This window comes from Macaca thibetana, chromosome 2 (genome assembly GCF_024542745.1).
Source record: "Macaca thibetana thibetana isolate TM-01 chromosome 2, ASM2454274v1, whole genome shotgun sequence".
NCBI classification, from domain to species: Eukaryota; Metazoa; Chordata; class Mammalia; order Primates; family Cercopithecidae; genus Macaca; species Macaca thibetana.
Window position 1 is genome coordinate 9443593 of NC_065579.1, and position 12440 is coordinate 9456032.

The window sequence follows — 12440 nt, forward strand, 5'->3', positions numbered from 1 at the left end:
TGGAAAGTTGACAAAGCTGAAAAGTCATGGAATGCCAAATGTTTATTATATAAGGCTAGGGCAAATACAACAGCCCCCAAACCTGCATCAATTATTGTTATAGAATTATGAACACACAGGAATATTTCATGTTTGCCCACCTCCAAGCCTACAGACTAAAGAGAACAATCTTTTATTTTATGCTTAAAAAGACAACATCGAAGAGTTTAAGGCTCAAGATGTGGAGAAGTCATAGCTCGCACAAAGAGGAACAAAAACAGTGGGCTGGCAGTAGATACATTTTTCATAACTGTCTTCTTCTTGAAAGAAAATGAAAGTAAACATATCCTGCAGTTTTGAAAAACCAAACATGACCCTACAATTCTGGACAGAAACAACATATAAAATTTATCTGAAATCAAAGGCAAAAATTGGCCAAAAATGCATTTGTTCTAAATCCTGGCTGACGGGTTTTCACAAGATGTCTAATAAAGCCCTTGGTTTCTCATCAAAAATACGAACAAGTACCGAGGAACAAGACGCACATCTGAGACAATTATTATGGTTTCCCTTCAAATGAAATACTGTTTCTTTACATATAAAGACTGGGCAGAAGGCTTGTCCTTGATTGAGGAATGGCTACCTTATTTATGGACAGCTTCCCTGTTAGGTAAGAACAGGCACAGCCTCTCTGCCCATTCACAATTCCACTGATATCAACGTAGAGACTTGTTGCAACGTAGGGGTGTTCCTTTCTTGTTGCCACTATTGATGGTCACTGGCTGCTGCTCTGTGGCAGTCCTAACATGGTCTTGCCCTATTTCTCACTTGGCTCATAGCTTATTCTTTTGTTTTGTTTTGTTTTGTTTTTGTTTTTGGAGATGGAGCCTTGCTCTGTCACCTAGGCTGGAGTGCAATGGCGCAATTTTGGCTCACTGCAACCTCCCCCTCCCGAGTTCAAGAGATTCTCCTGCCTCTGCCTCCCAACTAGCTGGGATCACAGGCATCTGCCACCACGCCCGGCTGATTTTTGTATTTATAGTAGAGACAGGTTTCACCATATCGGCTAGGGTAGTCTAGAACTCCTGACCTCAAGTGATCTGCCGCCCTTGGCCTCCAAAATGGTAGGATTACAGGAGTGAGCCACCGCGCCTGGCCATAGCTTATTCTTTAATAGTGTTAGTAACCTGTGAATAATTATTTTATCTAACACTGGATTAAATTTGCCTTCTTGTGGGTTAATTGAAGGATGCAAATAATTGGCATGTGGGTCTGTTATCAAATGAGAACAGGCAGGAAGGAAAATACACTGCTAGGTAGAAGTTACTTCTGCCACAAGCTCTTCCCAGGACATTCAGAGGCAGTTCCTCTCTCAGAGATCAGTTGGCTCATCTATAAAATGGAAGGTGAAGATGAATTTTGTCATGCTCTACGAACTGTAAAACTCATTCATCTCCAAACCATCAGACATAATTCATCTGTAAATTGGCAGTTGCTGACATGGATTTTCACTGATTACCCAAATCCTCTACGTGGTGTCCCAGATGCTACAGCAAGATCTAGGATTGCGTTATTTGGTCCACGAGCCATGGAACCTAAGAACATTAATTCATTTCGGAAATAAAGAGTTAAGGAAGGCCGGCTTCCTGCAAGGCCTTGTGCTAGGCACTGAGGTTGTAGTGAACAAGACAAAAAGGTTCTCTGTATTGCAGGAACTCACCACCTGATGGCGGAAACTGAGGAACTGAATAGATAAATTAAAACTTTCACTGGTGTGTTGTGATTAGTTGGTGAAAAGGATCAAAGATGAGAAAGCAGGCAACTTCCTTGGTGGGGAAGGCTGGTAGCACCACATCTGAACCACTGCAATAGTCACCCAGTGGAACCTCAGGGAACCAGACTCAGAGAGTTCACACTAGCATTCAAATTAGCACTGGACCTCAGGCCTAGATTGGAAAACCAAAACCGAGATCAAACAAAACATACCAAAAAAACCCCAAAAAGAAACAAACAAAAAATCCTCAAATGGTAAATACTACATTTGATGAAAACAAAGATACAAATTGCAGCACCAATAGCACACTTCTCTGTGTTCCCACCACTTGATATCAAAGCAGCAGGTATTATCATGCTGGCCGGAGAATAGAGTGTGCACAGAGAAAAGTCAACATTCAGACCAAACGTGAAGGAAACTTAGTAGGACCAAGTATAAGAGCCTATAGAGGCGGCCGGCTGACTGAAAATTTCCTAATCTAAGTGTTTAAAAGGAAAGGTTTGTGGAGGATTTTGGTTTTAATAATGGGATCTTGGTTTTGTTCTTCCCGAAGTAGGCCAAATAAACCTACAATACAATAGGGATACTTTAATAGTAATGTGAACAGTGTAATATAAACAGATATATAAAACACATCCTGAAAAATACATGTATGAAAACATATTTATTTCTTCCAAATGAGGAGGATCAAAACATATAAATAGTTTATGTTAAAAGAATGAACAGTCCTAGCTGGGACATCCTTGAAGGGATAGATTCAACATCCTCATAATTGCTCAGGCTCTTGGGGATTAATTTAATTCTTGGTGGTTCGTGGTTGCAGGAAAACTCTAAAGAAAATAAATGAATTTGAGGCTGACTGAGAGTGCAAAGTGGCTGGATTTGTAAGTGAAGACATTTTGCTTAGTGAAATCTTTCATCAGATACACTGCCAAGGCTCTAACAGCCCTTCAAGAAGAGAGAAGCATGTCCAAACCAGTTTTGCCTGTAGACAGAGGGATGCTAATTGCTTTACTCAGATTCTCTTAAACCTTCTTGCATGCAGAAGCATAAAAATAGCCAAGCTGTATACACCGCCTCTAGGATCCAACGCTCCACCTGCAGAAAGGAATTCAAGTTTCAACTCTGTCTCACTGGCATAGGTTTGCTTTGGTGCCTAATTAGCAATTAAGTTTGATGACAACACAACTGGCTCTAGGGGCTTCTTGTTACTACCAAACAAAACAAAAAACAAATTCCTGAAGTAAGACCTGAAATGTACCACTGGGAATTCAGAATCAGTGATGCAATTCCCAACTGCGACTGGTCTCCTCTTTATCTCTGCATCAGCAGTTTCCCTGGAGAGCCTGTCTCCCTCAGTGTGGACCAGCTTTGACAAATCTTTACTGACAAATGACTATTATTTTAATAATCATCATCATTTGCAATCATTTGCTGACTTACAGCCAACAAACACTGTCATAGATGCTGTCTTCCTTGATCGTCACAACTCTGTGAGGCAAGCATGCAGAGCAGGGCTCATTAAGTTATTTAACTGGGTGAAAGTTTGCACTGATGCCAAGTGGTAAAGCTGGGAGCAAACGATCCAGTGTTATCGACTTGCCACATGCATTTCCCTCCAGTCCTTTCGTCATGAAGGAGGCAGACTTGCCATTGTTAGAATGGCACCGGGATGATTCAGGACCAAGAGAACCAGGAACCCCTCACCAGCCTACCTGGAAATCCCTGGCATGTCCTAGGCCCCCACTGAAGATTGCAGGTGAACTTGACAACATTCAAGCCTGTGTAATACACAAATGGCTGCCCTGTGAAATGGCAGCTCCTTGCCACTGAAGATGGTGAAGCAGAACCCTGATAACCACCTACTTGGAAAACTATAAAGGGGACTCTTTTACTGGGTGGGAGACTTTTCTAAATAGCAGCTGTCTAGAAAACAGTAAAAGGTGTTATTGTATTAGATTGTGATTGCTGGCTAACAATCTCAGTGGCATAAATCAATGAACATTTACTATCTCACAGTTTCTGAGGGTCCAGGCATGACTTTGGCTGGGTCCTCTACTCAGAGTCTCACCGGCTATAATCAGAGTGTCAGCTGAGAAGCATTCTCATCTGGAGGGTTGGCTGTGGAAGAATCTTTTCCAGGCACATTCAGATTATTGGCAGAATTCATTTCCTTGTGGGTATATGAGTCAGGATCCTAGCTTTTTGTTGGCTGCCAGCTGGAAGCTGTCCTTAGCTCCTAAAGGTTGCTCACTGCTCCTTGCCTCATGAGCGTCTTCCATATGGTCACTCATTTCCCCCAAGCTGTCAAGGAGAGTCTCTCTATCTGCTGGGATGGACTCGTATATCACAAAATGTAATCATGGTAAGTTACACCCCAACACCTTTGCCTTCTTCTGTTGATTAGAAGCAAGTTACAGGTTCACCTGCACTCAAGGAGAGGTATTACACAGAGATGTGAGCACCAGGAGGCAGGGGTCATTGGAGGTCACCCTAGAGCCTGTCCTCCACAAGTATCTACGTAGAAAATTTAAGGTCCTATCCAACTTGCCCTTCCAATATCCCAGAATAAATACTACACCTTCCCACCTACTGCAGCCTCATTAAAATCTATGAGACACATATATAGCACATCTTTATGAGATCCTCTGTTAATTGTTCTGAGGGAAGGAGGTGGTAATGCATACTCAGAAAATGGAGGGCTTAGCCCATATGGCCTGCAACAGTCATCTTTATGATACATATTAAGGTACATGTAGCTCAATACATTATCAGAATCAAAGAAGTTGCTGTGAATTTATCAGGGAGAAAGAGCTGATTGAAAGTCAGAAGACTTGGGTTCTCATCCAGTTCTCCCCTAGACTCACTGTGTGATCCTGCGCAAGTTATGTCTAAAATACTATAAATTCAAAATTAAGGTAAAGAAAAACCCAAGGTTACTGAGAGATCTCTTTAACCTGGGTGTCCACTCAATCTATGCAGTGTATATGGGACACAGGAAAGAAAGAGGCTGGGGGGCCAGGCCCGCAGGGTTATCTCCTTGTCCTCCAGGCGCCCTGCTTCGAAAGTGTATCCTTGTTACATGCTACAGAGGGGGAAGCACCCAGCTAGAGACCAAAATGTCACTTTAAATCAAGGCAAGTGGGACTGAGCTGAGACCTGGATGGCTCAGAACAAAAGGGATCAGGAATCTCTAGCAGCTGTTGGGGCAACTACTCCTAAGAGACTCCTCTCTCTCCTAACTGCTGGGACTGAACCCTTTGAGCCCCAATGCTTGATTTTGCTCTCCTGATAAATGTCTAGATATGACCATGCTGCTCTCAGTCTTTGCACTCTTGATGGCTTCACACTTGTAGTGGTGTCATCATGTCTTTTGGGATGAACTGCCCAGTTCCTCCTTCCCCATTTGCCAACTCCAGTGATTTGGACCAGAATACATTAAAATATGGAACTATTGCCAGGTACTATCTCCTAGTAGACCCTTGTACATTCTGGCAAACGTAGCAGAATGATAGAGAAATCTCGGCATCCCCCCACAGATGACCTTTATAATTCAGCCTACAGATCTTTGCTACAAATAATACTCAATGTAATAATCCAGAAGTCTATTGAGCACCTGTTGTAATATACACAGTACTACCGGATTGAGATTTCACAAAAACTCTATGCAATTTCAATATTTCCAAGTCTCAAAGGACAGTTAATTTGTGAAGCAACAGTCAGCTGGACTCAACAACAATCCAGAGTAAGCACAGAATGTAAATGAATTTCTGCAGTGTCCAATAAACTCGGCCCATAACGCTGAGCTTCTTACTATGTAATAGGAAAAATCGCCATGTCAGCTCTGAGCATCACTGAATTTTATAGGTAGATGTGGAGACCTCTTGGATTTTCTCAGTGTATAGAAAGTTGTTCCAAAACATAACCTTCTTCCCTATTTCCCAAGTGTGTTTGTTCGTTAGTGGGGGGGAGGGGTGGGGAAACATTTTTTTTTTTTTTTGAGACGGAGTTTCACTCTGTCACCCAGGCTGGAGTGCAGTGGTGCGATCTCAGCTCACTGCAACCTCTGCCTCCCGGGTTCAAGCGATTCTCCTGCCTCAGCCTCCTGAGTAGCTAGGACTACAGGCACGTGCCACCACACCTGGCTAATTTTTCGTATTTTTTTAGTAGAGACGGATTTCACCATGTTCACCATGTTAGCCAGGATGGTCTTGATCTCCTGACCTCATGATCTGCCCGCCTCGGCCTCCCAAAGGGCTGGAATTACAGGCATGAGCCACCACGCCTGGTCGAGCCTTTTTTTTTTTTTTTTTTTTTTTAAATAGCGCTTATTCTTTTTTTCAGCCTATAAGTTCCAATAATTAAAAATGAGTTTCCTCATTCTATATTCTTTATAATCAGTGTAAAACCTCACTCATAGTTGGAAATTCTAAAGATCTTTTGTTTTGTTTGGTGTGTATAGAAATTACATAAAATGTCCATTTCTATTTTTCATACAGGGACGCCATCAGCCATTATATTTTCACAGAGCTTATTTCATATCTCTTACATTTATACATGATGATTTAGGTGATTCATACTTTCAAAAGTTTCTATATATATATACATATATATATATATATATATATATATATTTTTTTTTTAATGAGATAGGGCTTCGCCATGTTGTCCAGGTTGTTCTCAAACTCCTGGACTCAAGCGATCTGCCTGCCTCAGTCTCTCAAAGTGCTAGGATTATATATATATATATATATATATATATATTTTTTTTTTTTTTGAGACGGAGTCTCGCTCTGTCGCCTAGCCTGGAGTACAGTGGTGTGATCTCGGCTCACTGCAAGCTCTGTCTCCTGCGTTCACGCCATTCTCCTGCCTCAGCCTGCCAATATATCTTTTAATCTGCAAACTATCCCATGTGTCTGGAGGGCAAGAGTTACTGTTTTACAGAAGTGAAAAACTGAGGCTTCAAGGCACTATTCAGGGTCACATCGTGAGTAAGTAGCCAAGCTGGTGTGAGGACTCAGGTCATCCAACTGCTAAGTGTGAACTTTTTCAAACCCAATATGTATATTGCCCAAGATAATAGGATTTCAGGTGTCGACGTGGCCATTTTTAGCCACATATACTTGGATTCTTTCATTTCTCCTCTCTGAGCTTCTGATTCTTTATTAGTAACATGCAGCTGGTAATATCTGAAGTTTGTACCTCACACAATGGCTCTAAGTATCAAAGGAAAAGATGTATGGCATTGGGTCTTCAACTGCAAAGTGTTAAACATTTGTATAAGAATATTATGACTAGGGGCATGGGGCACGCACAGAGGTTTTGGGAGGTGAGTGGGTGACTCCCACTGGACAGAAATGGTTAAGATTGTGTGTAAGTGGAATGAGGCTACGGGAACTGGCCTTGTAGATCATAGTAACTTGAACTGTGAGAAGGTTCCCATGAAGGGACAAAGGGGTAGGCAAGTCATCGAGACAAGGACCATTAGTTTGCTATTCCCGTAAGAGGTTGGAAGGTATGGTGATTAATAGGAGAGGAGAGGAAGTGAAGGGAGTATCGCTCTTCTTCAGATGTGATACAAAAATGACAGGAATTAGAGAAGGGTTCCAAAAACTAATGCTAATATAAGATTACTGTGCTTAGAAAAAGAGTATCCCATTTGTTTCTCATTCAGCAGCCAAACATAAAATCTCCTATGTGCTGGACACAATGGGGGTATAGAGATAAATGAGAGGTGGTCCTTGCCGACAAAAGATCGCTATCTAGGAGGAGAAAGAAATACCGACAAAAATATATTTTTTGAGAAGTATGTAATACTAGAGGCACTAAGTTAGATAATGTTATGTATATAACATATACATATATTCACACTATATATTACATACATAACACCTAAAACACAATATATAATATTGTTTAAATAACAAACATGACAATCACTATATTTATAGGAGACAGGCCCAAGGTAATGATTAGGTTACATGTGTCATCTCATTGAATCCCTGCAATGACCAAGGAGATACTAGTTTCCCTAATGACTCTCGTTAAACAGACGAGAAAACTGAGGCTCAAGGAGTTCTCTTAACCTGCCCAGGTCACATGACTGGGAAGGATGCAGCTGGGGTTCATTTCTTTCTTTCTTTCTTTTTTTTTTTGAGATGGAATTTCGCTCTTGTTGCCAGGCTAGAGTGCAATGGCCTGATCTCTGCTCACTGAAACCTCTGTCTCCCGAGTTCAAGCGTTTCTCCTGCCTCGGCCTCCCAAATAGCTAGGACTACAGGTGCCCGCCACCACGCCCAGCTATTTTTTTTTTGTAATTTCAGTAGAGTTGGGGTTTCACCATGTTGGCCAGGGTGGTCTCGAACTCCCGACCTCAGGTGATCCGCCCACCTCAGCCTCCCAAAGTGCTGGGATTACAGGCGTGAGCCACTGCACGCAGCTTGGGTTCTAATTCCAGCTCAGGCTGCCTCACTCCGGAACTGAGACTCTTAGCTCCTTCTCCTCCAGCACTCCCTTTTCCCTCCCAGCTTATTTCTCTCCCAGCACATACTTCCTTCCAATATTCTATATAACTTGCCAATTATTTTGTTCATTGTGTCCCCACTAGAATGTAAACTCCACCAGGGTAATATTTTTTGTCTGTTTTCTTTACTGCTGAACACTGAAGAACTAAAGCGCTGCCTAGGACACAATATGTGCTCAATAATATTTACTGAGCAGATAAATGAATAAATGTTATACTCTATCCCATTGTGAGTCTGTCTCATTAGGGAAAAATGTGGTCAGATGGAAATATTTAGAAGAAGGATGAGATGTACCATACCAAGGTAGACAGAGAGGAAGGTAGGAGAATGGAAAACATTCTGTATATAAAGAAAGACTGAAAGGCAGGTGGTCGGGAAGCAGATGGGAGAGGAGCAGGGGTTGTTTGTGGGTTAGTGAAGAGGACGATGAGAGATTTACAGTCCACATTCCAGCAGGCACTTGGCTCAGAACACTCAGAAAGCTCTGAATTCACTCCCGTAACGCTGTTACATAGCTGGAGAAAGGAATCTTCCCCCCACCCCTGCCCCCACCATTTGGCTCTGGCCTTCATCTCCTTCTACAGATGGGGCACAAGACTCCCAATATTTTCCATCTCTCTGTTCCCCTCCCTGTTGTGGAAATGTTGCCCAGCTTCAACCCCACTTCCTTTCATGCTGCCAATGATTTTGCCAGTTCGAACTCCAGTCATTACATCTTTTAACAAGAATGAAACTGAGTTAAGACTTCTCTCTTTACCCGGGTTTCTGATTCTGCTGTGTAGAATCACCATATGATGGAGATAGTCATGTTTCCCTCTAAAGCTGCTGTGATGTTGTCAGTACTATTTATACAGGCAGGGAAATAAATGTATGGGGTCATGTGCCGTGGGGCGGAAAACCGTCTTCTCGAAATCGTGTGTCTGATATGTGTGTCTCACTATTATTCTAGTCTTATTTCAAAAGAACATGCTGGGTTGGATGTCAGATGAGGTACGAGTCCTAGGTCTATTAATTACTCACTATGTGATCTGGAACGGTCCTATCTAAATCTTAGATTCCCTGCTTGAAAATGAAGATGACCTGAGAGAGGTGGTTGTGGCTAGCTTCTTTTGATGTTCATGCCAGCTCTAATAATCCATTCCATTCATATGAAAATTGCTCAGATCTCCTATACAATCAGTCTCCTTTAAAAAGCCCCCAGTCAAAGGAACTGCTTGCACCAGCATTCCACATAAGGTTTCTGCCATTTATTCATTTACTTTTTCAGTACGTATTCTCTTAACAGTACAGTGTGTGAGGAACTACCCTAAGCCTGATCAGGGAAGAGACAGGAGAAGATAAGATAGGACCTTATCATCATCAGGAAGTTTAATATCAAGTAGTAGAGATAAGGCATATTCAACTATGTAACAACACAAGTCAGAAAGTGATTAAAGATGACATAGAGAGGTACAGACATGAGAGTGAGGGGTCCAGAGAAGACTGTCACTTTCAGCCAGGACAATTAGGGCAATATGTTTTTGAGGCAGAGGTATTTGAGTAGAGTCTTAAAGAACAAGGTACATGCTCGTGGTGCCGGTGTGGGGAGCTTGGGGGAGGGAATTCCAGGCAGAGAAAACAAGATGAGCAAAGACAGTGACAAGAAAGCCTACAGCTAATGTTAAGGGGGGATGAAGAGAGTTAAGAGGAACCCACGGAGTAAGACCATGGAGGGCCTAGAGTAGCAATCTAAGATATCTAGATATTATTTGATAGTTATTCTGCATTGCACATTTCTCTTTGTATACAGTTTTCTGCCTATGAAAATGTCTATCTTAAAATGTCCTGACCATGTAGTACTAATAATAGAACTTTCCAGATGAAACCCTCAGCTATTTACTGCTGAAAGCTAATGGGGCAAGAATCGACACGAGGATGACAGGATGTCTCCCATAAGGAAACCCTGCAGAAACCACAGAGCATTTTGTTAGCCCCTCACCCAAAACAAACATATATTGGATCCACTTGCAAATGGTAAAAAACTTGAGTGAATAGGAAAGCATAGGCTTCTCTTTCTTTAGAGGTAACCTGTCCACTGGAGAGTCTACAAGTGTTTGCAAGTAGACTGTCCTCTCCAGTTCATCCTCTGCAGCTGCTCCTGAACCAAAATAAGTAACAGGCTCTCCGGTACGAGTTGTACTCTACATAGAGCAGCACATAAAGACCCATAGGAGGGCAGGGTGAGAGGCTGAGGGGGCAGAGGGAGGAAAGAAAGGGTAGGTATGATTATGTCAGCAGGTATCCTTGGTAGCCAGAAAATATCTCGTACATTCTGCTTGAGTGTGGTGGCACACAGAGAAAAAAAAAAAAAAAAACGTGTCCTCCTTCTGTCAACATCAACAGCATGGGAACAGGACACCTCTGTGCCTCAGTCAAGGTGGGAGCAGAGATTTCCCTTAAGATTGCCTTTAAATCTTAAGCACCTGGCAAAACAACAAACAAACAAACGACAAAAACAAACAAACAAAAACCATAAGCTGAAATGTGTGTGTATGTGTCTTTTTCTAAGTACCCATGGCAAAGGCTTGCAAAGGAAGAAGTCAGTTAATGCTGTGTGGACCCTCGGCTGAGGAGGGGAGTTTTCAAGGTGCCCCTGGTATCTTCAAGAGCAGAGACATATACATTTCATTACTCTCTCACTCTCAGAACCCTGTAGCCTGCCAAATTGAGGATAATAGCAATAGAGTCACACTTCAGATACATGTTTCCTGTCTCAGGAGAGCATGAGCCCGTTGCTTACCCTTCCTTAGCAGTATATACACCTAACTCTTGAGTTGACTAGTTAACCACAGTGCTTTCAGAACTAGTTAACCTCAATCTTTGGGACCTTCACAGTACTTCCTTCTGAACTTCTGTGCTGTGACAGCTTTCTTCACCATCATACTCCAGTGATCCTACACACACACACACACACACACACACACACACACACACACACACACACACACAGACACACACACACACACACACACACACACACACACACACACACACACACACACACACACACACACACACACACAGACACACACACACACACAGACACACACACACACACACACACACACACACACACACACACACACACACACACACACACACACACACACACACACACACACACACAGAGAAAGGCTGGGACTACTGCATCTATACAAAGACAAAGGCAGCATAGATGGTCACTATTCTATGACTTTATCATAATGACATTTAAAAACAATCATTGATGATATTCATAATCAGTCCTAACTTTGGCAAATGATTTTATAGTTCAAAAAGAACTTTCAAAGTCAGACATGCACATAGAATGTGTTGGGATGACCAAAACATAAGCAGAAAAGGCAAATGTTTTCTAGCCATTTTGCAGCTGCTCTTGGTCACGTAAGATGAATTTCTGCTAATCCATAAAAGCAACATGATTCTCAGATGTCCCTTCATTCATCATTCCCAGCACCAATATCCCACCCTACTTGAGGATTCTAAAGCGTGGTATGTCATCATCACCTTGGCCTTTGATGGCTAAATTTATGAAGGCGGCTGTGAGATTTCACTTCGGAACTCAGATGAAGCCAGATAAATGTGCCAAAGATGACACTGGACATACGGTACTTAAAAACGATTCTGACGGCACTCAGAATAAGCAAGTCTGCTGATCCCACATCTGTGGTGATGTAGCTGACATACCATTCAGCACAAAACAACCACTCCCTCAGGCATCCCAGGTTCACAGTTTTGCACCTGGTTCAAGGAGAGTTAGAGTTCTTTGAGAACTACATTACTCCCAGCAGGTCACAGACCAACTCAAGGAGATACCATCCCCAAACAGCCATTCCCAGTGCCCTACAAGCAGCTGTCATTCTAGGTCAGTACTATTCAACAGGATCCTCTGCGATAATGGAATAGTTTTCTGCAATATGGTAGCTACTAGTCATAAGTGATTCTTGAGCATTTGAAATGTGGCTCGTATGACTAAGGAGCTAAATTTTTAACTTAATTTCATTCTGATTAGCTCTAATTTAAAGAAGCCACATGTGGCTAATAACTATCATATAGGACAGTCCAGTGCTAGATCATCGATATGCACATCTTCATTCTATTGCTACTGCATTCTACATTCTACT

General features: G+C 42.2%; 2 protein-coding genes across 12 annotated transcripts in view; one reads left to right on the forward strand and one right to left on the reverse strand.

The window, feature by feature from the left end:
* Positions 1-12440, reverse strand: part of LPP (LIM domain containing preferred translocation partner in lipoma) — a 739054-nt gene that overhangs the window by 58678 nt on the left and 667936 nt on the right. The window lies entirely within an intron of this gene.
* Positions 4762-12440, forward strand: part of SST (somatostatin) — a 1150223-nt gene continuing 1142544 nt past the window's right edge. Inside the window, exon 1 of one of the 2 annotated variants that reach the window (XM_050779314.1) lies at positions 4762-4771. The gene's annotated coding sequence lies outside the window, so the exon portion shown is untranslated. Of the gene's footprint in view, positions 4772-9940; positions 9951-12440 lie in introns of those variants that run through there. The other variant, XM_050779317.1, reaches the window with a different exon arrangement.